A 26,377-nucleotide genomic window follows, 5' to 3' on the forward strand; every position below is an offset into this window, starting at 1 on the left:
TCTTTATCCGGTCGAGCATCTCGTGGAAAAGAGGAGCATAAGTGTCCCGAAAACTGTCACAAGCCCGGGAAGGACCAGCAGGAGGAGTGTCCGGTGCAGCAGGATGGATGGAAATTCGAGGATTAATATCACATACCACACATCTCACGTGCGCGTGGAGGAGCCGGACATCACCGGACCATGTGGTTGGTGGGGGGTTTTGACGCTTTTGTTGAGGTTTAAGACAAGTCTCCAAGCTTCGGAGGTAGGCTAGAGTTACCTACACACGTATGGAGACCTGGGCATAAAGTCTCGCCAGGCTATGATCAGGATAAAATAACATCCAGATGCAGGCTGATATGCTCTGGGAAGGTTCGTAACGCCGACAAAATGAGCAGGATGTGTTCCACGTGGTGTGGAGAATTAATAGCTGAAACGTAACCAATTCAACCGGCGAAACTAAGTGCGCGTACCTGAGGCTGGAAGTTTAAAAAGGCTAACGTATCATCTAGTTGTCTAGACCACCCTGCACGCCGGCATGCCCTTGGAAAATTCCAACGTCCTACCCTTTTACGCCATTGAATAGAAATAATTACTACGCATTCGCCCATTTATGGCCGGAGCCTCATAACGTAAATGGACACAGCGGATGGCTGTGTGTGTTTTTTCTTGTTGTTATTCTCCTTTCGATTGAGCATTAAAAAGCTCCGCCGTCCCCCGAAAGCGTCCGGTGCCGCCGCCATCGACTTCTTCGCGAGCGACGTGTGAAAGTTTTGCAAACAAAACACCAAACATTCATCGCCTCAACAATATCCTTGCCGGAAGCTCGGTACCCTAAACGATGGGGGGAAAAAAAACCCACCGCGAACTGAACGTACAGCAAGCAAAAACAAAGGTCACACAATAATACCGAGACAAAACGAGGAAGGTACCCAAAACAAAGCGAACCCCGGGCCCAGATACCCAACAAAAATATAAAACACAGCGCGCGGTTCCCTTTTTCTTCCCTAATGGCCGAAGGCTGGCTGCTGCAGACGTCGATTGAAAGCTGAGATGTGTGTGTGTGTGTTGTATGTGCTTTGCCGTGGCAATGATATGTCGCTTGTGCGCGAGAGCACACAATGTGCTGCTGATGATGATGATGATGGAGCCCCGTTGCTTGAGTGCTTCCTCTGGACTCCGGCTGGAGAACTCGCCAGGACAGTGCAGGAAGCACATACGAATTTTTTAAAAAGAAAGGGCTTTTGGTGTCCTTTTGTGCTGGTGTGAAAAAGTGTGAAACTACACTTGTGTAATGCGATACCGGTGGTGGTATGCGTTACTTGGAGCGACCGCATTCCGGCTGTGCCTATGACCGTCCTTCCTTCATTCGCGTCTTGCGTCATGTTTTTTTTGTGGTTGAATTCACTTTGGTGAGGCGCATTTTATACCTGATATTTCTTAATGGCTGTGATGCCAAATATTTCGTTATTTGTTTTTAATTGATTATTCTGTCATATTTAAAATTTAAACATGCTTAGTGCAGGATAATTACTATCAAATAAAGCTACCTCAACGGGCACGTTCATTGAGTCCTCAAAAAAAGTCCGTCTTTTGATTTGTCAGTTGTCTTTGGCCTGTCATGTCTGGCTTTTTGTGAGCTAATTTTATCAGTAGCTGGGTAGTTAGTCCTGCGAACAGGTAGGTGGTTTGGATGGTCTTTGAACCCCTGTCTTACCGTGTGAAGGTCGGCACCGCTATCGCCTCGAATATCGGAACGACACAATTCTTCAATGCCCCGGGAGTATTGCCACTGCTGAAGATTTTTTTAAATATCATTAATTTACAGAGGCTTTGGGTGTTTGAGACCTCATTCGCCTCTTTCAATTGCTGAAGAATCATGGGCGTCCTTCGATTCTTAGTTAGTGATCAGCCGTTGTTTAGCTTTGGTCTTCGAATGATTGGAGAAGGTTCTCTTATTGAAGTTTCCCTTATTAGTCCTCTAGTGGACATTGGAAGAGTTAGCAGTATATGGTAGAATAGCTCTCCGCAACTGGTTTATTTCTTCTATCATTCCCTTAACATAATGTGCCGATGACAGGATTAATTGAAATTACTGTATCCTTCTTTGGGCGAATCTTATTTCTATCGACAATAATTTATGGCGGGTTCCTCGCATTGGGTATGTCCTATTCCATCCTGACCGCCGAGCCTATGGTGTGAAGCAGTAAGGCCATTAGGACTTAAATTTTACTCCTAAGCTTCTGCTGCATTTTACAGTCGTACAACACAGCTAGCTGTATGGTTCCCAATATCAAATAAAACGAGTTTAAAAACTTCAAACACTGCTTCTCAGGTTCAGGTTCAGGTGCAGGTTCTCAGAGCGAGTATGAAGTATAAATGTGTATAAATAAATAAAATCGGAGGCGCAGATGATTGGTGGAAGTTCTGTTTTAAGAGAAAACTATAATCTGGATTTTATTCCATTCTAAGGGTCATTTAATGCGTTCCAATAGCTGAATTCATCCAGGTTTTTTTTTGAGTAGCAAACCAGCCGCTTCCGTTTGAACTAATTGATCAAATTTTACACCCGCCGACATTACATTCATCGAATTGCAATGGGCTTAACTGCGCGTTCGTACACCAATTTGTCTCGTTTGCTTTTCGGTTTGTTGTACGAGCTGGTTTTGAGCAAAATCCTCTCTTTTCAATCAAATAAAACCATCCAATTACCGTCAAATAAAAGGGATGGCTTCGGATGCAAATAACTCTGGTGCCCTGTCGCCCAAATCAATCATTATCACACACGCTCATTGCCTAGCAAATTACATCCCAACTCTGGAGCTGATGTAAAGCGCATTTAACCAAGAGTACACATACGGACGCACGACGTGCAGGTGTGCCAAATTAACGAGTTTAATCGATTCTTCTTGTCACGCATTTATTTTGGGGATAGTGGCCCGTGGTGGCAACAGGGCGGCATTGCTCCACATCAAAGCAAAACGGAACCCGACCTACTTAACGGAATGCTTCGGGGCCACCAGTTAACTAGCCAGCCGGGGCGCAAAACCACGCACAAATAAACTCCGCAAACGGTTCCGATTTCGGTTAAAGCCAAATTTTTCCCCTGTTGATTATCTATCAACTTCTCCCCTCGCCTCCGGCTCCGCTTGTGCATCCCCACTGTCGTCCGAAAAACACAAACAAGGACGTCCGAATCAGGCGATTACGTTAATTTGGATTTCCTTTGGTATTGCCTGTGTGTGTGTGTGTGTGTGAGTTGTAAATCCGTTGGGTGTTTTCGGCTGGGGCTCAGTGCCAATTAGGATTGAAACGCTTGCACACACACGCACAAAGGGTCCCCACTAAAGCGAACTCTCGACCAGGGAGCAGCGGATCAACATGACTAATCCCAAAAGTAATCAACCACCCTTCGCGCTGCTATAGTCTGCACGTGTGCATTTGTCGGTACTGCACGCCATAGACTGACCGATACTGTGCTGACAAATCATCCTAGCTCGGCCAATAATTTGGCTACGATACGGTCGCTCGCGGACGCGCGTGTGTGTGTCCCAACTTCAGGATGATGCAAACACAGGGCATCCGGGTATGCGTGTGTGGTATGCAACTCCGGAGGAGCAACCCAGACCCAGTCGCACACACGGGGCTCAAACGAACTAACAAAACTAACAGCAAATCAAATCAGCGACCAAAACCAATTAGCTTACCCAAACGGAATGCGCCGGAAATATGCTAATGAAACAAATAAAACTTCGGAACCTCAATCCACCCGGTGCTCTGCCGAGTTCGGCATTTCGGAGGGGTTGTTCGCATTTTCAAGGCCAAACAGGGAAAACATACCGCTTCACCGAATCGTCTGCACGAACAGCAGCGTATTTAGTGACCGATTGTCTTCCGATTGGACATGGAGAAATGCAATGTTTGATATCGTAACGGCGTAGGGTTTTTTTGTTGCTGTTGTCCTCTAAAATCCTTTATTGGAGCAACGAGAATCAAATGCTCGATCTGAATCCGTAACGCACCCAATGAGTGTGGACCTGTCGTCGTGTACAAGGGTTGCAACTGGACGCAACACCCTGCCCATGGGGTCGTCCTTCCAGTTATCCGACGCCAGTTCAGAGTCCGGGGACAGATTTTTGCAGCTTGAAATCGAACAAACCACGTCGGTTGATAAAGGCGTGTATCCATAAGTGTTTGCAAATGTTCGTCGCCTCCACCAAGAGAGGAGTCCCTCTCTCGGGGACATCATCAAACACACAAATGGAGGACATGGGTTTGTATGTTTTGCCTCTGTGTTAGGGAGAATGCTTTTTTCGCCCTCACCATGTGTGCATTTTGGTATTTTTTTTTTGCATTCTTGTTAGGCAAGCAATTCACGACCTCGGCGACGTGTTTGAAATATGGCCGACCGGTCAGAGGAGTTTTCACGGTCCGCCTGTAGCTGTGTGTGCTCGTGTGGCGTAAAGCGGCGCGCGTGTACCGCTTTTGCATCCTTCCTACACGATGATGCGTTCATTTGCAACCTTCCTTGGTGACTTTGGTAGAGTGGCGTGGAGATTGAAATTATGTGTGTGTGTGTGTGTGTGTGTGTGTGTGTGTGTGTGTGTGTGTGTGTGTGTGTGTGTATGGCCATATACACGCTGCATTCTTCTGTCCTTACTCGTCGTGCGGTTCGTCGCACATATTCGCCATTCGCCTCCGCCGGTCCACCAAAGGAACAGGGGTGGACATTGGCCAACAACACGACACTGTGGGCCAGATCGCTATGCCTCGGCTGCAGCGTTCCAGCGAGTGTAGGTTTTTTTTCTCTTCCGTCTCTTGCTGCACAAACCAGCCAGCCAGCCAGCCTCCCTTTAAATGTCATCAGCTCGCTTCAGAATGGGGGAAATATGCGGCCGGAACGAAACACATACCCGACAAGTACATGCTTTTACCCTTGGAAACGGAGGACATCGTCAAGCGGCTCCCAGCTCGAGCAGACGACGAGGAGACTGGATATCGGTGTTCATAGAACTAACTCGATCCACATCTCTCTCCCATTCTCCCGCGGGTCCCCCGACGTGTTCGTACGCCCGTCGGAAGCGTCAGGTATTTTGTAATAGAAATTCCAGGATCAACTAGACGAGATGGCCAAGGCCAGGAATCCATCCATTGGCGGGAGACGGGGAGTGAGATACACAAAGTCTCTGTTTACCTAGTCGTTCGCGTCCTCCGGGAGCCCACCACTCACCCCCGTTAAGCGGGGGAGCGTCTACCCGTAGTCTATGAAATTGGTGAAAACGCGACAACGATGCGTCACGAAGCGTACCGGTGGTGGTTTGTTGGTTGGGCTGTATCGTCATCTCGGTATACTTTGAAGGAATGAGAACAGTGCCATGGCCTGCGTTGAAGAGGGTGAAAGTGATGCGAGACTGGGGTTCACTAAGGTGGCGTGCGGCCAACACACAAGGACGGGTAAGCCTATGGGCAGGGAATGTTTACCGAAGCTCATAGACTCGGAGGAAGCACACCAACCCCCTCTGCTGGATGGGGTCGAGTTGATGGACACCGTTTGCCGGGAGGTTAGTTTCCCATTCCCTTATTAGACAATGTGCATTACTTTGGAACTCTTGCGCAACCCAAGCATGCGAGTTGACATAGGAGACCTCACAACGGTGCCGCTTCCTTTTTTTAGGTAGGGATATATGAAAATTGATTTCAAATCTTGCACGATCTGACCCCGGGAACAACAGCCCTTCGTTTCGTTTGATATGGTCTGAAGAGGTTTTGCATCCCATCGTACGGGATGGGCCAGCCTCCAGAGTGGCCCAGTGTCATCGGATATTGGCAATCGGATGTATCATCCGCTCACTGATGCTGATGCCCCTTTCTGTGGAGAAAGTGAGGGATTTCAAGAGCGAGAGACTGAGTGGTTTATGTTGCGTTAAGGATTTTATCCAACTCTGTTTCTTTTTCTTTTATTATTTTGTCTGTTTTGTTGCTTTTTTGGTTCAGTTGTAGACGACCCCTTTGGTTAGGAAAGCCTGAACACTCACCCACTAAGAGGATGGAAATTTCTAGGTGGTAAGACTTTCATGGAAGATCATTTGGATGAAAGGGGTTAAAATATGGTGTGTGGGGTGAATGGACGGATCAAAAAAATTTGAAATCCTATTTTCCTGGTACGGGAAAAAAGGTACGAACAATCACGAGGAATTTTAAAGAGACAGGAAAATTGCGTGATTTTGCTCGAGTGAAGGTCTAGGTGCAAACAGTGTCCAGTGAGTGCTGTTCCGGGGAATGAGCGATTGAAACGTTTCAGTAGAAGATGTATTTCTTTTGATAGTTGTCTTTACATGACTTTGATACAGAAATTCATGTGAAAAGTTCATGGGCCATTTCTTGACAGGATTTCGTTCCTTTTTTAGCCCATCAAAACTATCAACCTTTCGGCCATCTTAAACAGTCTTGTTGTATTAGTTTTTTCCTCTCAAAACTGATGAGATTGTAAGAGAAGATGGAAGCACGATGACTCTGGTGTGTCTTGACAAGGTTTTTTTCTCCCCGGTAGAAGGGGTAAAAACCGTAGGCGGTTAAGAATTATTATTATTAAATTCCTGACTGCATACTCACCGGACGATTCCTGTTTCGGACAGTTGAGATGGAATGAATTTGTAAATTTCATTCCTCCCACTGCACACACCACACGCTCGCATACGTCTGACCATCTGGTTCCCGCAGTAAGTGACTTTTGGCAACTCCCCCAACATACATTCCCTGCCACTCCCTGTGGTCCAACTCTTCCTTCCAACTCCTCGCAATGGCCATACATACATGTGTGACAAGCAGTCTGGAACCGAGCTACGGGGCTACCCCTACCCGCCAACTAAATGGGAATGGAATGAATCGATTACATTTCATTTGCGGTTGACCACGTCTGAATATTCAGGAGCGTGCAGAAACGCGTGGAGCGAGGCTGGAATTCGACTCGTAGCATTCGACTTCCGGTCGGTGAATCTGACTCGAGTTGAAAGATGAAAGAATTTCAACTATGCCTTACGTTTCGGAGCGGTCTTGCTTCAGGCAAAACCAACCTCCCTCTGTGAGGGCAGCGCTTGTGGCAAATTTGCACCAAATGAATAGTAGTGAGCATTGACTATTTTTGGCCTGCGGATATGCATAGATATTGCTGCGGTGCGACGAGCAAGGAAGGTGAAGGGAGGAAGAAAAAGAAACACACACACACACACACACACTCATTCAGCTCTTAAGATGTGGGTTCGAGATCCTTATTGGAATGGGCCGAAGGACTGCCTAAAAAAATGGACACATCCAAAGTCGGCAAATTTGGGTCTTTTTCCTCCTGCTGATGTTGTGCATCTTCTTCTGCTTTGGGTTTAGCAGGTCAGAAATCTCAGCCCCCCCCCCCCCTCTCCCCCACCCGGTCATGGGACTGCCTCTGTGTGTGTGTGTTTTTTGTTGGGTACATTTTGAGGTTTCCGAAATCTTGGACGAATGGACGGGTTTGATGTTTGCAGCCAATTTGTGTTGTGTTGTGTGTGTATGTGTGTTTGGTATGATTGCACCAGTGAACGAACGCATCCCTTTCATCCGGGTTCTAGGCCTTCCACGCTCTAGCAACATTATTGCATGTACCGAAATTAGTATCGTTTTCGAAAACTTTGTAGCGTGTATGTTGCACAAAAAGGCTTCCGGAATTTTGGAGAGGCTTTTCATCCTTTTGTACAGAGTATTTGAAACGTACTAAAGCTCAGCTAGGGATTCGGTGTCAATTGCAAACATTTTGATTACATTACTGCTTAGTGTAATCTGCTATCGCTGGTATGTTTGACTAAAGTCTCGTCAATATGTTTGGTGGTGTAGATTTAGTCTAGGACGGTAGGACAGGCCTGAAAGTCGTCCGGTGCCATTCTCATAACATGACCAGCCTACCGGAGCCTGTTAAGTCTGGTTGCTTTGTGCTTTTATTTGATTCTGGTTTTATTGAATGGTTTTGGCCTTAAAACATGCTGGAAAACTAAAAGAAGCATCGTGCAATAGCTGTTGGTGGATAGGGTGAAGATATCTGCATATTGGCTAACTACACCAAATGCTACCATTCGCATGTGCATTCTAAACAAATACTCGTGTTTTACTAGCCTGCTGTCGCCACAGCTCTAATGGGTTCCAAGAACATATCGCACTAAACTCGAACGATCAATTCTCGAAACGCGACTGACCACAGTGTGGGTTAATGAAGCTAGCACGAAAAGCATTCCGAATCGTGGTGATTTCGTTTGCCCTCTCGGTGGGATGCTTTGGCAGCATAATTTGTCTAATTTGCTCGTTTCTAGTACCGTTGTTGCTTGACACCTTTGCCCGTCCACCGCCAGGCACAAAACTTTCCCAACGAAAATTGACCACAGTTCATCAACGTGCGATGTGGATAAACGAACAAACCATGTGTGTGTGCGTAGCGTGTTATGTTTCGGTGGCTCATTTGAAGCTAAACATACCGAGCTGTACCGAGCTCGTGTCTAGCTTTTACCAAACCCCCGATTATTCCACGGAGGCCCCGACTGGGACAGCTTCATGCGCGCGAACACAGCTCTCGTTGTGGTGGTAGCAGTTGTCAATTTTCATAATGCAAATCGGGTGAATAAAATTTGAATTTTTATGCCGCCCAACATTGCCAGTTGACTGTGTCGTGTAACATCTTTGAGCGCTGTTTTCGGGCGGGCGAAGAAGAGAGAGAGAGTTGTAAAAGTGGTACTTAGTCGTGACAGGCTGGAGCAACGGAACTTGCCAATGGGAGTAGACAAAATGGGAGGTGGTTTAGTACATCTTCTCGGTGATTTTGGCTCTTTTTTTTTGGTCAATATTTGGGTAGCGAAATAATCACAGTTACGACCAACGCTTACTTTGGACACATACGCCAAGAAGAGCCGCCGAGTTTTGTGGGACACCGACCTCAATTAAGTACACCTGTTACAGGACCGTTGGGACCACGTTTTTGGATACTAATAACATCATTTATTTTCGTCAACAAAAAGTGTCCTTTACACCGTCCGGGTTAGATCAATCTCTTCTGTGTGTGTGTGTGTGCAACAAGCGAATATCGTAAGAAACAGAAACAGAAACCTCTTGATAACAGACTCTTTTGTTTCTTAATACTTCTTAATTAAAAAAAATAGGAAAAAAATCCTGAGTTTTTGGTCGCAGATGTACTCCCTTGACATATTTCTACCTCAAAATCGTTCACTCGGTTGGAAGAAATAGCTCATTGACTGTGTGTTCACCATCTCACGAGTTTATTAGTCCCCGGTAGGAATTATGGCAAGGTGAGCCAAATTATTTACACCCTGTGCTATAAAATTCAGGATCCGAGACCAGCGACAAAAAAAAACTCATAATCTTATTTGCTCCCTTCAGTGAGCGGCGGCGTACCAGTCACAACAACAGTCCCTATTGCTTATCCTGTTGCACGCGCTTGTGGCGGGACTGTGGCTCACGTGCGCTTTATGGCGTAATCTCCTTCCCGGTTCGCCAAAAATTTAGGGCTGCTTGATGTTTTTGACTTACTCTGGATGCTTCTGAGTAATCAACCCCACCCCAACGTGGTCTCGGAACACGTTCGAGACACTTCATCGAGTCGTAAATTACCGACTGTGCCATACGCCGCGACTCCGCCGGCTAAGGCAAGGTGAATAGGCAAGAAATGGATGGGCTGTCGTTCTTTCGATTTTTGTTTCCTTTTTCAAAACTCCCCCATTCACCAAGCAGGCAAGAACTCTTTGGGTGTCTTCGAAGCGGCGAGGGTTATAGTTTATACGAAGACATTTGTTGCTATTTGCATAATTTGTGCCCTTTCCTATCGTTCAGTCCCTGATGGCTTCGGGGATACGAAAGCTACGACGCGTTGTAGGTAAAACGCGGGAAAAAAGAAGGTATAAACTCCATCTTTTTTGGGGTTCGTGTGGAGGCCATTTTCAGGATTTCCAACCACGTCTGCCACTAGATGAATGGATAGCATTTTTCCTCCTGCGAAAGTTTATCAATTTACCGAAAGAGCCGCTCCGTAGCTGGGCCTTCGCCGGGCTGCAAATCATACCTCAGGTCCAGTTTCTCGGTGAGCCATTTCCAAAAAATCACCTTCAAACGATTGCTTCGCCGGGTGGCTCGGGAACGGAATGGTCATTTAAAAGGCCCGAAGCTAACCATAAATTGAAATGCGGCGATGATACTTTGGCTGCGGTACACGCGTCGGGTGCCATCAACACGCCAAATGGAAGGTACCTTTTCCGGAAGTGCTCTGGAAACGTGAGGGAGAGGCAGACCGCTCCAATGATATGATATGGGAGATCCACATGCAATTCTGACACGACAGTGAACGACATGGGTAAAAGCAGCAACAAAAAAAAGTGGAAAGTTTGCTTTTCCTTTCAACGTCGTCCAAAATTGTAGCAATTCTAAGCTTATGCGGTTTTTGAGGTCTCTGAATAATGAGACAGTTGGGCCTGTTTGGGTGGGGGATATGAGTAACACAGTTCAGACGGCAGCATGTCTCTGCAACGCTTGCCTGATGATGATGGAATGGAACTTTCGCTGCGGGATTTGAGGTGAGTCCCGGACAAGGTTTTCCCATTTGCCCGTAGTTCGTAGGTCTGCTCTGCTCTAAGCAGACAAACTGCCGCAGTGTAAAGTTGCAACAAATCAACGAACCAAAACTTGTACAACCCAGGGATGCCGGGTGTCTGGAGGTGTTTCCTAAGGGTCTTAAGCCTGTCAAGTAACTGCTGCAGGCGTTGTAAGACGGAGTTGGGAAAATCTACAACATCAAACCGATCTGCCGGTAAATGCCGCAGTCGTAAGCAAAACCTGTGTGTGTGTACCGGAAAACGGAATACGGAATCGGTTACAGGAAGGGGATATATTGAATTTAGTCGCTCATGGATTTTTAAGTAGGTCCGGCTCTGCGGTATTTGGTGGTTTCCCATGTTTTCGTCCTTTGCCGTGCAGTTTGTTGGGAGCATCAGCACATGTGTAAGCGTTGAACTGCAAGTAATACAATTAACTGGTGTGTCACACCAGACATTATAGACGTCTACTCCTTTGCTAGAAATGATTATTTGAGTAAAGATTTGAGAGGTAATTCAAATAACAAATTGAAATTGCTTGCCAAAGATAGCTAAAGATGTCCTCAAAATTTATTTTGGAACAGAGTGACAGATGTCAAACCTTAGTCAAAGCGATATCTATCGGGAAATATAATGAACTAATCAAGAACCCAAAATGTGGCTACTACAACTTGCAGAAGGCTTGTTTCCTAGAAGAAATGCATCATAAAGCACATTATTAAGGTAATGTTGATGATAATACGGTAAAAGCTAATATTTTTTAAACAAACGGAGACATAGATAAATAAGAAAATAAACAAATAATGGGGCTGCCTGGTGGTTGAGGCGACAACGGTGCATGTCTTCATACGGCATGACTGGAGTTCAAGTCCCATACGGACCGTTCCCCCGTAGTGAGGACTGGTACGTGGTATCATTAAGTCTAGCAAGCCAGAAATGGCAGGCTTGACCTGAGAGGTCGTTAGGCCAAGGAAGAAGAGAAATAAATAATGAATTTCACTAATACACATTAAAAAGATATAATTTATTTGTTTGCATTTGAAATCAATAAATTTGTATAATATTGACCGAAAAAGCCAAATAGAATCATTAACTTTTTTTTGTACTACATTCAACACTCCTTCGTGAAACACTTTTGCTTCTTTTCATCAGAAATTCTTCTATAAATAAAAAGAGGTCGTTATGCCAACACGAGCTGAGCAGCACGTAACGTTCTACGTTTTGCTGTTGCAGTTGTTGTACACACAAAAAACTGCACTTCAAACTGCAACAGCACAATCAGCAACACTACCATCATCACCACCTGTACACGTTTAAGTGCGCATGAGATGAAGGGCCGTGGCGTCGTCGTCGTCGTCGTCGGCCATACCACAAGCCGGTGAAAACCTAAAAAAAGTTAGGAAAAGCCGACCATCAACCTGCCAACTATTCCAGCGTGACGCTGGGTCCTGACACTCCTCAACACTAACTTTCTTTATAGTAATCAGTGGAGCTAGGAAAAAAAAACGTAACATCATTTCACTCATTTGTTTCTCCGGACATCATTTGTAATTTACACTGGGCAATCAGCAGCAGCAGCAGCACACACAGCCACACAAGTAAAAATAATTACCACGCGAACCACGCGGGCCGGACGGTGTGGCGAGGAAGGCAGCGGATGGACATTTGTTGGGGTCGTGTTTTTTTTTGCTGAGGGCCTTTCGCCATGATGGAGGCGCACGAACAAAACTTCCGCGAACGAGACGCAAACACGCAGCATAAATAAATTAACGAGATACCTAGTTCCTCCCGGGGCTGGGCTTTTTTATTTATTTTGCTACCACCAACATTATGCTGCACGTGCTTCCACCAGTTTGTTGGTGTGTGAACACGGGAAGGACCCAGCTTCAAGCAGCTTCAAGCGTCGCCTTCTTTCAGGACATTGTGTTGTCACCTTTTTTTTTTTGCATTTCCAGGATGATTTTTTACCGCTTTTTTCCTTTCGTCTGTTTGTGCAAACGAGTCTGAGTGATGAGGTCCTTTCTCCTGTTTAGTGCTCCGTCCAAGCTAGAGCGATTCAGAGCACGTGCCTGGAGGTCCTTTTTTTGTTGCTCCTCCGTTCGGTTGCTGGTTTGGTGGGGAAGTTTAATTTAGGTTCCGCTTTCAACTCAAATCAAGGGCATCCAGCACCTTTAAACCGAGGTACAAATGCGCACAAACCATCATCACAATGCACCCGTCGATGGATGAAAGTGAAAGTGAAACGATGGCAATGAGCAGCCCTACTACTAACTGGGTGTGTTTGTTAGTTCGCACCCGTGCAACTCGATCGAGCGTCTAGAGGACTCGTCGTTCGGAAAGTGGGTAGTGGGAATATTAAATTAAGAATAATTTGTCTCATTAAAATTATTCCTCCATTTGGTTCTTCTGCACTAAGGATCTCTCAGCAGGTCAGGTTTGCGGGATAACGCAGTCGCCGGCTAGGCCTCCTAGCATGCGGCACTGATGATGTCCGAAACGTGAACCGTGCGCGCGCGGCGTTGATGTGTTGTCCTTTGCAATTAGTTGGTGTCGGGGTTTGTGTGAGCCGGGAGAGGAGTAATTAAATTCAATTATACACATCACACAAAGGGACAGCATCATCTTCTTTTCGTTTCCTTTCTACGCTGATAACACATCCCAACGTCGTCACCTCCAGGGACATAGGCCACAACACAGCCCACAATCGATGAAAGCATGTATGCCCCCTTCAGCGCCGGTGTGCTGGTGGGCTCTTGGAAAAAGTGTCTAGAATTAAGCCCCATACTGTTGCAGCAGCGAACAACGAAGACCCCGTGAAAGGATTTTAGCTTGAAACACCACACACCCGCCATTTGCCCACTTGTGGAATGTCTCATCTTTCTCACTTTGTTTTGCAGTAGTAATGAGCATCAACCCCGACTTACCCGAACGTACTAACAGCGAGGGCGAGAGATACTGAGCAGTGTAGGCTTTTTGGGCAATAGAAGGACTATGCGCTGATAAATCTTGTGAGGGTCTGTGTGGGCAGGGCTCATTAAGCTTAGTTTGAAACAGGCAAAATATGGAACGCAACGAGCAATCGTTTCCAAATTAACACCTTCTTGCCAGCATCGCTTGAATGAAATGATGCAGAATGTGAGGCTGTGGGATCATTAGCAAACAGCTTGAGGGCGGCTTTACTATCAACCATCTATTCAACGCTCGGTTGATCCTTTAGCAAGTTTCAATATTGCATATTTCCACCCACAGCCATTGCTTTTGTACACCTTTAAGCAAAAAGTTTCCCGAGCGCCGCAACCGGTTCGGGGCTATGGGCACACTAAAACATTGCTCATCAAAATTAAAGAACGGACGAAATCAAAGGAAGCAAGTTGTGGAAACAGTGCCGTGGGAAATTCAAACAGGAAATTTGCTGGTCAGCTTGATTTGCTGCTGCTCGGTTGGTTGGTTGGTTGGGTGGCGCTGTGTTTTGTATGTCTTCCACGCCGTGAAGCCTTTCATCCGCTTTTGATTATCGCTGAAGTTATATTGTTGCTGCGGGCAGTTTACGGGCAGCCCACCCCCATATCGTCCTGTGCTCTGTTGCTAGCCGAACGAAATGGAGCAAGTTTTCATATTAGGCGTAAATTGCTAATGTTGCTAATGCGCTTGGCCTGGCCGGCTCAAAATTAGCCTGCGGGTGGTATTTTTGGGAGAATATTTTAATGTGCAACTTAACTGGTAACTCGTTGGCGGGACTTGGTTTTGGGGTTATCAAAGAGAATTTCTTGTTGGTGAATTTTTAAAAATAAAAGTTGATCAAAAACAAGACGCTCGAACGAAACGCCTAAAGGTATGCAATCTGTAAGTCACATCGCGAGACATGCGCGTATATAGAGCCTTTGAGTCATAGTACATAATTATTCTCTTATTGATTGACATTTATTATAATAGAGCAATGAAAAATAGTAAGGTTACTTGTTTTTTGTAAGTTGGATGGAACTTTTCTATTTAAAAGTCTCCAAGTTCGATACATAGCTCAATGAGGTCGAGGCTCAAATCGCTGAAAGAAACTAAGTTTTCATGGAACCAACCTTATGGAACGTCTTTAAAATCATAAAGCAATGCAGAAAAAAATTCGTTACCCCATTATTATCATCATACTTTTAGGCCTCTGACGCATTCCTTCGTCCGCAGCATTTGTTTCTCTCAAAAATCGCATCCCACTCCGAAAGAAGCGCGTGCAAATTGAATACCACCGACGTAAATTATTTCCACTACAGCGTTTTAGCTTTTGTCTGTCCTCCTCATCACACACAGGCTTTGCTGTGGTGATTCATGTTTACCTCAGTTTATTAAAACCCACCTACGTGTGTACCATGAAGAGAAACTTCTCCAACGATGAAAAAATCCTAAGGCAAGGTGTAATGATAACACAAAAAAAGTGTTCACCCCCCACGTTAAACGCGCTTTTGTTTGCATATAAACTTCAAACAAATCTCCACCCTTCCTTGGCCTCCATTAAGTCCTTCTCCCTCCCTCTCTTACCCTAGATGCGGTGCGGTATAAGACGAAGTGCATTAAAAACGTATTTATTCGAGCCAAAACTTTTTCATCCTTACCAAACTCTCACTCCCTAGAGTAAAGGAAGATGCTCTCAGGTGTGTGTGTGGGAAGGTGTCAGTTCCCTCCCTTCTGAATAGCAAGTGTTTTATTTAAGGTTTTGTGCTGCTATTTTCGTTGAATGCAGCAAGCGAGCAGGATTCGATTTTTAAGTTCAATTTCAAGAATGAGATAAACAACTTCTTCCGGATTATACGTGAGGAGCGCCGGCGGGCAGCATTCGTTCGCGGGTCCTCGTGGAAATTGTTTTCCAACCGAATTTCGATCCACAATAATGCAAGAAAAGTGTCTTGTACGGAGCATTCCGGAGCAGCCGGAACTGCTTGCAGTTTGTAAGCGAAAATGGCCGCACCATGGCTGGCCGTCCAAGCAGCAGCAGCAGCATCAGGCAGGATGCTACATCTTCCCGAATTGCTTTTTTTTCACTCTGTTTGCTTTCCGGGTGTCCGGGTTGGTGCTTTGTTTTTTTCGGCCCGACCAAACAGTGTTCGCGCCCATTACTTAAACTCACGTTCCTATTAAATTTATGTAAATTAGATTGTAAATTTAGTAGAATCTTTTTTGCCTTCGCTTTTCCCAGTTTCTTCACCACTCGAGGTTCATCCCGAAGTTCAGGTGTGAGCCAAGAGTGTGCGCGTCCACCGGTCCATGTAATAATGGTGGTAGGAGCATCGCGCCCGTAAGGTGGTCCATTTCGTGGTTCCGCCAAGAGGATGGAGCGAAAAAGGCCACCAAAGCAAAAGAAGGACTCTTAAAATGCAAAATAAAATCGCCAATGTTGATAGGTTTTTGGTGCGCTCATTTCGGGCGCGTTTTTTGTAGTTGTGAGTGGACACCTTTTGGTCGACTGTATCGTCGGTGGAAATGTTGGGATCGCTTAACTTTCTTTTAATTTCCCGCGATATTGTTACTTTCCGCTGCGCACTTCCTTACAGATATTTCGCCTTTTTTTTTGGCAGTGCGTGAGTTCAATCCCGTGATGCAATTGATTTCTTCTTTTTTGCAGTTCTATTATTGTAGTGACCAGGTGTGTCGCGTTTTACCTTCCAAGTGCCCGAAAAAAAAATCCCAGCTGTGGAAAAATAGGTTGCCTGCTTAATCCTGTCCCCCTTTACTCCAGAGTGTGTAAAACACCGGGAAAAAATAAGGAAGGAAGTTAGCCACCACCCTGTGCGCAACGTTGTGGTGCCCCGTGAAGGTTGATAAGAGATTTAATTTGCTTTCGCTTAGTGTCCGGCTTTTCTTATTCGGGAGTTTTTCCTTGAGTGGTGTAAGTGTGCGTTTGCCTTCTGGATTGTCCATGCTTAGAGCAAGTGCACGAGAGAAAGCAGGAAAAGCGCCAATCCTCAGGTCTGCCGGATAGCAACGGATGGTCGCATTTCACGCGTCCTAGAACGCATTTGATTGGATTTTTTCGGGATGCCTTCCCAAAACCAGGCGAGTTCGTGTTTTTGTGTCCGCTCGTAACACGAGAACTGACCGTTTTGTGTGTTGGTTCGTTGGAGAATGATTGGATAAGCGCTAGTTGCTGGTAGTTAGTGTAAGAAGAGACCAAGCGAAAGCTATCATCCAAAAAACGGACTCTAAGTCTGGAAGGTAAAGGTATTCAAAGTCCTCTCCGGTTTAGATAAGACACAACACCAAGGTTGAGTCGAAAGCAAAAAGGACCTGCGAGAAGTTCTCCTCGCAAAGCATTATCCCGCCAAACTCACAGGGTCAACTGATAATGGAAATTTGCTGTTTTAGGTGGTTCTTCCCTTTAGTTTGGTTCACTGCTTAACCTTGGATGCAAATCTGATTAACTCATTTTTGATGAACAAACAATGCTTGCCTAGGTGAGTGTTTTGCATTTTAATGTGTTTTCTTACCGGGGCAGGAGGACCTTCTGATGTAATTTCGTTGCTAATGCGCTCAGTAATGTTATTATTAATGTGATGTCTTCTTAATACCAGGATGGATCACTCTGGGAAGATTAGCTGAAGAATTTGTTGGTAATTTTAACAAAAAATCAGTGTTTGTTTCTGCAAGAAATTCATTGGATAGCGATTGAATGCGATGCCTATTAAGCGGCACTGTCCTGAGACATTTATTTATTCCTTTTTACCGAAGTTTATCAGAACTCCACCAAAAGCAAATAATGCTGGCTAAGGCTTGCCCCTAAATGTGTTTTCTGACTCCTCCGCGGTCTGTTCGGTTTGTGTATGTTTTTATTTCAGTTTGGTTTGTGTTAACTGAAGATACTTCAAGACACACACACACACATACACCTTCCAAATTCTCTTCATCCACTGTCGGCTCGCTGACCGCCTAGAATGTTTAACCGCCTATCCGCGTTGGGTTTAAGTTTCATGTTTTTAATTTCTTCATGATGATGCGAGGGCTACATTTTGGAGCAAAGTTTCGCAACAAGATTCAAGTACCGAAAAATTACTTCTGTTTACCGACAACTTTGTTTGAGGGAAAAGAAGGCTAGAAATAGGTGGGAAAACAGCGTGGCAAACCTTCACTAAACCATTATGCTGTTGCTGTGAAAGCAAGCACACTATGTACACAAGCAAAAACTATTTTAATTAGTTTCGCTAGACCGTTTGGTGTGTGTGTATATGTATTTTTTTTTTCGAAACGAAGCAGACAACTCTGTAGTTAAGGTTTCTTTGCCCGAGCTCAAGAATATCCTCCCGAAAGATCCTTGGAGAACGTCGGTTCATGTACAGAATTTTATTGCCCAAGATCTAAGCGAAGAGCCGTTTGAGTTTCTTCGATAGACAAGAATGCTTGAAACTGAAACCATTAGCCGGCGCTTGGAGTGGTTCTGTTCCGAAGCAAATTGAACCAAACGGCGATCGGACCAGCATCCGGGCGTTTTCATTAGATCTCTTGAGGTTGATATTCTTTTTTTCTTCAGAGTCCTAAGCTACTGAGCCTGACCCACCCGGAGGCCTGTAGTCTCCGATAGGCAACTGTCGGTAGAATACTTCACTCTGACCGGGGATTGGCGAGTTTGTGCATAGAGAAGTTTCCGGCTTTTTTTTCGCCCTTCTTACCGAACGAGTTTACTATCCCATGCAAATGAACCTTTAATTTGTCCTGAGTGGTTTGAAATTTTAATTTGTCCCTGCTTTTCGTGTCGTAGTCTTGTTTGTGCTAGCAGCAGAGAAGATCACCTTGCGAAGCTGGTGTAGGTTTCATGTTGCAATTTGTTAATTTTTGTTTTTGTTTGCTATCACTAGTGGTTCTGCGCTGGAACCGGGTTTTGCAGTGGAACCTTTCTTTATTTCATTGACGAAGACTCGTGCTCTGGCTTAGGGGAAACCCTTTTAAAATCGGTTCCAGTTGAGTGTCTCTTTTTTCCCCGGTTTTGACTAGCAGCAATTGGGATTTACGGTGGAGTTTGGCAAAGCAAGTGCAAGTCTTGGAAGGTGATTAGTTCCATTCCAATTAATTACTTTCAATAAACAAAGCTTTTAATTTTCAAGATACATTATGTGATATTCAAGAAGAAGTATCACCTCTTTCGAACCGGATTTCGGTGACAACTTTGAGGCTGGCAAGTCAATGCTGTCAAAATGCTCAAATCTCCAGGATAATTGTGGGTACATTCTCAGCTTACCGTAATCGATCATATGTTGGCGGATGCTGGCGAAATGGTTTTTGCGGTTGACATGGTTCAAATGATTGGTAGTTGCCATATGTTCTTCGCCACCCCTAGCGCCGAACTCTATTCCTAGCGAGGAACAGGATGCTATCATTCCTGTGGTTTTGAGAAATCTATCACAGTTGCTTCCGATGTGACACCTCGGTTTCGTTTCTTGCGTCCGCCGTACCAAGAGGGAAGCCACCCGGTCGGTGGCCTGTGTGTGTGCGACAGCTGAAAATGGCTATATTGATATTGATGCCATTTTACGATCACAACTTCATCGAATGTAGAATCAAATCACTGTGGTGTGCTGGAGGATAGAAACGAGTGCACGGAAGCAAAGAAACAGGGAGACAGAAGAAAAAACTATCGTTTTGGGATGGAAATTTCATTCGTCAATTTTCCAACGCTACCGAGTATCTCAAGGAGAGGTGAAAGACCATGCGCTGGCAAGCAGGGATGGAAGGTTTTGTCTTGGCGTGAATTGATTCATATTCAATTGTGGGTATCTTATTCCCCATTTTGCAACTCCAAGAAGCACGTGTGACTGTCGTCCTTCTTTGTGGGATGCTGGGTATGCATAAGCGCTGCTCTTTGGGAAGAAAATGCATTACGAACTGCAAGTGTGTATTTGGTTGGGTTCGAGAGGAAAATAAAAAAGAGAGAGTCCTTTTGGTAAATTGCTAGTGCCGGAAAGGTAAATCAATGATGCAGACTGTAGGAACAGAATGGCACGTCCATCCAGAGTGATGATAGCTCCAATGGGGAGTTGAACTGATTCGTTCTATTATATCAAATGTTGAGGAACAACTCTATAGTTGTTATGAAAGTTTTAACATATTCAGGCCCCATATTTGAACTAAAGGTTCGCTAGAACTAACGGTGCTGGCCTTTACACGACACGACTGGGGTTCAAATCCCATCCAGAACGCCTCCGCGTATGCAGCTACGGGATGTATAAAGTCACAGGAAACCAGAATGTCAACCCAAGACCTTTTGAGGTTGTAGCGCCAAGGAAGAAGAAGACTCTCAAATTTATATAAGGCAAAGATAAAGATGCCAGGCTTGTACTTATTTGAAAACTATTTTTAAAATTCTTCTATAAAATCTATTGAACTGATTTTTCTTCGCTTTGAATTGTACCTAATGATTTCTATGTTTCTATCTTTTTGCAGGTAAGCCTCTTTATTTCAATACTTCGTGCTGGATCATAAAGCGAAATATTGTGTAAGTAAATTTTGCGATGTATCAAATGTAGTTTGTTTTATTGACATTTTAAAGGTTTTTCGACAGAGAGGTCAAAATTAAAAATACTTTGTTTTAGTTTTAGATTTACTCGTATTGCTGTAAATCAGTTTTTAAATATCCGTTAACATAATTTAACATATTTTAAACAAATAAAATTGTTTTAATAGCTTATTAAAAATTCAAATTATGGAGTAGCAGCACATCAGCAGTTAATTTTCCGTTGAATTTAAATCATTAGTCTAAGAACGTAATTTGGCAACGTTTTTCCCCACCGAGGCGGCTGTGGGAAAATTCGAGCAGATTCATGTTCTCCTTCGTATCGGCGGAACTGTGTTCATTTTACTCAAGATGGGGTTTTTTGCTGTTGTGTGTGTGTGGGGAATGCAGTGAATTTCCCTCTGATGATACGGGAAGTTTGCCTTGATGTGTGTCTCGGTGGTCAACTCAAAATATAAATAAACAAAAGGAATGGTTTATAGATATTGCCTTGTTATTTCTCATATTCTACTTCATATATTATAAGAAAATTTCAGACTGTCTTGAGATTAGGGTTAATAATTATTGCCCTATTGAGAACTATTTGCTCCGAAGTCTTTCCCACGGCTCTGTATCATTGTAAGCTATCAGTTTCGTACACAGTATGATCAGAAGAACAGAATGGCTTTTAATTTCATCTGTTTTGTGTGTTCAAAAATACATCTCATTGAAGAAAACTCCCAGCAAATCGCAAACAGATGTTCCAAAACAAATGTGAACCTGAGCAGCGAACCGAGTGAGCGGTGAGAAGCCGATGAGAACGCGTACGCGTGAGACGGTGGATCCACTCACTGGAAGTATCTCATGTTCCGTTCGTCACCCGTGTTCATCCGCCCGTTCATCCTTCACTCATTCGTTGAGCCGACTCGACAGTGTACGGTTGTGTTTCTACCGGGGGTTTCGGGTCTTTCGTTTGCGACGACGACGACGACGACAGCGGCCACGATTTTATACCACGGTGGCGGATGTTTTCGTTTGCTTTGCCGAAGCGCGACTGTGTTGTCTTGTGTTTTTGCTCGGTGTGTTTTTCCTTCCCCGAAGTAGTTTTCCCCCCGGTGTAGTATCGAGAACGAGAAAAAGGGTAGGTTCGACGTTTCGTGCGGCCCGTACCGTGGGCCAGTGGTTTTCCGTAAACGACGCATCCCGGACGGACGGGTCTCTTTTGTCGGTGCTGGCACGGTGGGCCGGTGTTTGTGACGTGCGCAAGTGTGTAGTTTTTGCCTTTTTTCCGTGGCGAACGTGTGTATGTTAAAAAGGTGAAAATTTATGCTTAAAAGAAAAGCTGGCAAAAGGCTAGAGATGTTGGTGCTGCTGGCTGGTGCGTGACACACGGGTGGAAAGAGATCCGCGTTGTTATTATTGTGCCTCGCTGATATGCTCCTGTGAATGTGTGCGTATGTCTACAGGAAGAGCAATTGGAAGTGTGTATGTGTGTGTGTGTCTGGTGTGCAAGAGCACCAACAAACCAGACAAACCAGTATAACAAAGATTCGGCTTTGTGAAGTCAAATCCAACGTCGTCAACATAGTTGCAGTGCTCCAGAAATGCTTCTTTCCTCCGAGAAATTGTTCTCCAAAAAGCCAACGCTGTAAGCTGATGTGCTGCATGTCGGTTCATTTCTCGGTTGGCAAGTAAACGACGCTCAATTCACACCGGTCAGTATCTTTCGTTGGGCGATGGATTGAGTGAAAAAAATCCGTACATATTCCTCTGCAGACTGAACTTCCCACAAGTTCTTATTGTTTCTGATGGCGTTCAGTGGAAGCCACTGTGAAGAACCACTGTGTTCGTTTGTGTGTGGTGGGTAGAGTGGGCTACTAGCATCGGCAATCTTCTCGTGTGTGCCTTCCGACACTCGCTCCAAACATCCGGAAGGGTAAATGGCCTTTTTTGAGGAACCAACCCTATCCACCCCCTTGGTTTCCGGAAAAGCGTGATAAGGCACACACACAGAGAGATAGAGGGAGAGAACGAGAGTCGGTGGGGTGCACCGAGTGAAACAAAGAGAGGACAACGTTGCATTCTTTGATAAAAATGCATTTTTGGGCAGTGTCGAGCTGCCAGACTTTCTAGAGGGCGAGCCAACATTTCCTAGAAATGCCTTTTTGATGCCCCTGAGCATCATGGGGGTTGAACAAAAACTTCTCTTTTTCTTCTGTAGCACTATTTCGATATGATCGGCCGAAGTTAAGATCAGCCAGCTTCAACGCGCGTTGTACACACGCACACACACACAAACACACCCAAGTGGCAACAAATTTACGTGGCCGTGTATGCGCGCGCGGACTCAGCATGAGATGTGGAAGAAAGATAAACAAAAACTAGTTTCCACTCCACTGTGTGTAGCATAAGCCGTGTGGTTTTTTTGTTGTTGGCTTTGTCGTCTTCTTCTCTGTATCATTAATGATGCTGGTTGTCTGGTGTTTTCGGGGTGAGCAGTGTGCGAGCGAGACAGCAAACCGGCAATTTTCTGCTGCCGTGTGTGCGTATTGCTGTGTGACGGAGCTCTAGAAACTACAGAGCATGAGATATTGAAACGTTGAGTGAAGTAGAGGTTTAGTTACTGGAACTAAATATGGAAATTTGTGAGCAAAATGGCCTTTATTTTAGAATAAAAGTTCGCTATTTCACGGTGAACCAAACGGCTACGTCAACCCTGTATGTTTATACTTCCCTCTCGTTCGTGTGGTGTAAAGCAATAAAGGTGAAAACCATACAGCGGTTAGACTGGTGTGCGTGCACGTGCTGCTGCTGCTGCTGCTGCTGCTGCATGTGTGTAGAAAGAATTTATGAATGCACCTTACGCACACATGCAGCTGTCGAGGGGTGAATCAGTAGGGGGTTAGTTCACACACACACGCACATAGAGGCACACACATTCATGCATGATTCACGTTGGCAAGGGAACCAGCGGTAGTGAGGTTTGGTTTTTATGAACATTTGCCATTTCTTCCATTGATGATCGAACCGAAGAGTGGAAAATGTTGGCTAATGGTTTTGAAACTTTTAATTTAAAAATATGTAAGTTTCGTATATCATGTATTTTTTTAGCTTGAACTATGGCGTACGTAAGAATATAATTTTCTACTTCGTAAAATAATTCAAAATATAGAATAAATCACTTTACTTCATCAGTATCCAAAAATAAACCCGCCGAACATATTTCATCTCATGCTCAAGTGTCAGACGCCGAAAAACACCACCCAAGCGCCATTTTATGGCCGTGCAGTGTTTCACAGATGGTTACATTTTGTTGTTTTTCTGTTTGGGATCGATCATCATCTTTTTAACCGCCCAGTCGTGGACTTCTTCTGGTTTGTCATTATGTGAAACAATGCTCTTGGAGAGCTGAAGTTTTTGGAAGAGAGGGACAACTTTTCTGAATATTCCACCATACAAGGTAGCATTGGTAGAAGATGAACCCCTTGTACTTCTCCTCAGCGGAGTTCCGATGGTCGAGTGTTGGTTGGTCGTGACTCAACAGAGCATCCACATTTGGCCACGTGGAGCGAGGGAGAGCCAATAATCTTTCCCGTGGCTTGTATATACATTTTTTAATTTTCCTTAAAACCCACAAATACACACTCACGCGATTGAAGATTCATTTGTTAAGCAAAGCGAACCCTGTTCGCTTGCTGAAACATCGCCAACGGCGCAGAATATAAAGTCAAAAAGCAATCGGAAATGGAAACTAAGAATTTCGTTAAGGTTCGCCCGATCGCGTGAGGTGAAATGATCGCGCGGCCACCACACAATCGAACTCGGTAACTGAACCTCTCTGAACCGGTTTCTTGCTCGTGCTTTGGGGCGAATATGTTCCGTACGGACCGGGAAACGGGAGGGTGTATAAAACAAAAGCGACTGTGTGTCCAATCTATGGTGGCGGCAACTGCCGCAAGATTAAGATGCGAATGCGAACCTGGGAAACAAACGAGAAATAACTTAATTCCCTCTGCAGCGGGCCACAGAGCTTAAAGAACCTTCGGTCCGGTCAAGGCAACTGGGAAACGGCAACAGGCAGCAAGGGGATATGAAAAAGAACGCCCCGAAAACGACCCTGGGCATGTTATGGAAAGGTGTCGAATTTTTGGGATCATCATGGTGCCGGCCAGGTAGACTCGAAATTGGATGATGATGTGTCGTTAATGTAGCAGATAACAAGGACATCTGGACGGAGTTTTGGTCGTCGGCACAAAAAAAAAGTGGCGGCCGATTAGATAGATGGGATTTTAAGGCCTCCGCTGGCAAAAGGCTAACACAACAGCTCGCTACACATGTCTTTGGTGGCGTGTGCGCGAAACTGTTGGACAGGTTTATTAGGGTCGTTTTGGCCCAATGACTTAATTTGAAGCTGTGAAACAGTTGGTGAATCTTTAGCTGTGCTAAACATTGCTCAGTTTTGTTTGTGGGTAATTAGATGTTTAACACCGTCGACTTGTTGGAAGTTCATGGAAGTTAAGAACTTATTTACGGGGGGCTTCAAGAGAGTTCTGAAGATGCTCTGAGTTTGACTATTAGATGATGATATAACGGATTGTCTGGTGTTATTCTTCCCACGTTACCAAGCAATGGTAAGCACTATGCAGCACAGAGGGGCGAATCCCCAAGTCCCAGAGATCCATAGCTACTATGAATAAACGATAAAAATATGCAACTCATCGAGTTCTTTATTTTACCAACTTCAACCGTCCTAACATAACATGCTGTGTGGAGCCTATAAATCATGTATGTCTTAATTAGGGAGTACATGTAACCTGAAACAGGAACACCAAGAAACCCCGATCGAAAGACTCTAGAATTGAATCATTTTGCATCTAAATAGTCGTCCGCCGTTCGCTGCAGTCTCTTGTCATCTTTAGCGACAAAGCGAAACCGCCACAAGGGGACGACTTCTGATGCTTAACTCAAAGCATCGCGGAAGTGAACCGCAGCCGTTCGAAAGACAGCGAACCGTGGTGCGGCCTGGCGCAATAAATCTTAATTATGTTTGTGTGCCTTTAACCTTCCGACTTAAAGATTCTCCTCTCCTTGGCCTGATGAAGTGCCACGTTTTTTTCCATTTCGTTACGTGTACGAAAGAATTTCCCTGGACAATCGATGCCTCGTAGCTTGGCTCCGTTCGCTGCCAAGCGATCCATTTCATGTGCGGCCGCTCACTTTAATCCCCGCGTACCGTGTTTTGTCGCCTTTTGTAAGAATCTGCCGCGCTCAGATCGCCGCCCCAAGATAATGCGTTTGCCCAAGCATATTATCCTTGCCGAATGGAGTAAGCATTTACCGCAAAAGAAGATTAAGGTCCTGGAATTTCAACTCCATAAGCTGGATTTGAGTGCAGTTGATGATGGGATGGTGAGGATAGCGAGTAATTTTTATTCATTAAAACTCTTTTTCGCATCTTGTCCGTCCCGTTTGTCATATTTGCGATCGATTCGTCGACGAGCCTGGACGAAGAGTGAGCGAAACACGCAAAAAAAAACGCCGATAAAGCCAGGACAGAGTAACAAACGAGCGATAATTAAAGAGCACACATACAATGACACACATACACACCCACAAAGGGGCGCAAGGACACGAAACAAAGAGAAATGTCCTTTGGCCATCATCTTCGTTTTGCGCTGCGTGCAGAACGAACGCTACGGGAGCGTTCCACTTTTTGCCTTTCGCCGTTGATAGGTTGTCCTGTTCCGGTGATTCCTGGAACTCTGTGAACTCTGGACCCGTTGCGCGAGGCCGTTGCCAGTCCGAAAAGGGACAGGGTCGTTGTCAGGCGATTTTTTGTTGTTGTTGCGTTGTTTGTTGTTTCCTGTGGTCCAAGTCCTTTTTGCCGTTCTTCGCTGGACCGATCGGTCGAAGAAGGCGCACGACGACGGTGGTGGTTCGCGTTTGTCGTTGCCGAAGGATCGAAATAAATGAACCCGGACTCTCGGGGGCCGCAGGAGGTGGAGAAGGATGTGTTTTTCTCCACTTTCAAGTGTGCCGGCATCATCCTTTTCATTCAACCCAGTGTGCCATCAATAGCGGCAGCAGTGTAGTATCAGCAGCTGCTTGTCCACCACTGTTTTACCGGAAGGTTTTTCGATGAAATTTGCTCTGCTGAAGCTGCTGATGAGCGGACCGTTTTTCACCCGCGTAGAACTGAAACTAACAAGGATCGGACTGGTCGGGCCGGGTAGACAAACTGAGTGCTAATTGAGTCCTTTTGAGGTACTTTTTCCTCCGCTTCATTTCTTCATTACCCCTGCAAGCGGTCGCGTATGTT

The 26,377-nt window shown here is 45.1% G+C and overlaps 1 protein-coding gene across 4 annotated transcripts in view; it reads left to right on the top strand.

Moving 5' to 3' along the window:
- The window catches only part of LOC118514336 (semaphorin-2A-like), a 270,841-nt gene that overhangs the window by 18,858 nt on the left and 225,606 nt on the right, over positions 1-26,377 (top strand). The window contains exon 1 of one of the 4 annotated variants that reach the window (XM_036061145.1): positions 20,958-21,199. The exons of 1 other annotated variant lie outside the window; for it this stretch is intronic. The gene's annotated coding sequence lies outside the window, so the exon portion shown is untranslated. 2 more of the 4 variants (XM_036061146.1, XM_036061147.1) reach the window with 2 other exon arrangements.

Source organism: Anopheles stephensi, chromosome 3 (genome assembly GCF_013141755.1).
Source record: "Anopheles stephensi strain Indian chromosome 3, UCI_ANSTEP_V1.0, whole genome shotgun sequence".
Classification (NCBI taxonomy): Eukaryota; Metazoa; Arthropoda; class Insecta; order Diptera; family Culicidae; genus Anopheles; species Anopheles stephensi.